General features: G+C 40.1%; 1 non-coding gene across 1 annotated transcript; it reads left to right on the forward strand.

Annotated features, from left to right (window-relative positions):
- The first annotated feature begins 337 nt into the window (after nt 1-337).
- LOC112773713 (small nucleolar RNA R71) lies at nt 338-445 on the forward strand. The gene has a single exon (XR_003188249.1). It is a non-coding gene; the product is annotated as a small nucleolar RNA R71 (small nucleolar RNA).
- The last annotated feature ends 576 nt before the right edge of the window (nt 446-1021 follow it).

The following is a 1021-nucleotide window of genomic DNA, read 5'->3' on the forward strand; positions in this document are numbered from 1 at the left end:
CTTCAGAAGATGCCTCTTGAGTACTGTTGGATGCAGCTTGCATTCCATGCAGACTCTGAGAAATCATATTGACTTGCTGAGTCAATATTTTGTTCTGAGCCAATATGGCATTCAGAGTATCAACTTCAAGAACTCCCTTCTTCGTAGGCGTCCCATTATTCACAGGATTCCTTTCAGAAGTGTACATGAACTGGTTATTAGCAACCATGTTAATGAGTTCTTGAGCTTCTGCAGGCGTTTTCTTTAGGTGAATGGATCCACCTGCAGAAGTGTCCAGTGACATCTTTGATAGCTCAGATAAACCATCATAGAATATATCCAGGATGGTCCATTCTGAAAGCATGTCAGAAGGACACTTTTTGGTCAACTGTTTGTATCTTTCCCAAGCTTCATAGAGGGATTCACCTTCTTTCTGTCTGAAGGTTTGAACATCAGCTCTAAGCTTGCTCAGCTTTTGAGGAGGAAAGTACTTGGCTAAGAAAGCCGTGACCAGCTTATCCCAAGAGTTCAGGCTGTCTTTGGGTTGAGAATCCAACCATAATCTAGCTCTGTCTCTTACAGCAAAAGGGAAAAGCATGAGCCTGTAGACTTCAGGATCTACTCCATTAGTCTTAACAGTATCACATATCTGCAAGAATTCAGTCAAGAACTGAAAAGGATCTTCAGATGGAAGTCCATGAAACTTGCAGTTCTGCTGCATCAGAGAAACTAATTTAGGTTTCAACTCAAAGTTGTTTGCTCCAATGGCAGGAATGAAGATGCTTCTTCCATGTAAATTGGAATTAGGTGCAGTAAAGTCACCAAGCATCTTCCTTACATTATTATTATTTTCGGCTGCCATCTCCTCTGTCTGTTCGAAAATTTCTGAAAGGTTTTCTCTGGATTGTTGTATTTTAGCTTCTCTTAATTTTCTCTTCAGAGTCCTTTCAGGTTCTGGATCTGCTTCCACAAGAATGTTCTTATCCTTACTCCTGCTCATATGACAAAGAAGAAGGCACAGAAAAATAATAATAATAATAGA

This window comes from Arachis hypogaea, chromosome 18 (genome assembly GCF_003086295.3).
Source record: "Arachis hypogaea cultivar Tifrunner chromosome 18, arahy.Tifrunner.gnm2.J5K5, whole genome shotgun sequence".
Lineage (NCBI taxonomy): Eukaryota > Viridiplantae > Streptophyta > Magnoliopsida > Fabales > Fabaceae > Arachis > Arachis hypogaea.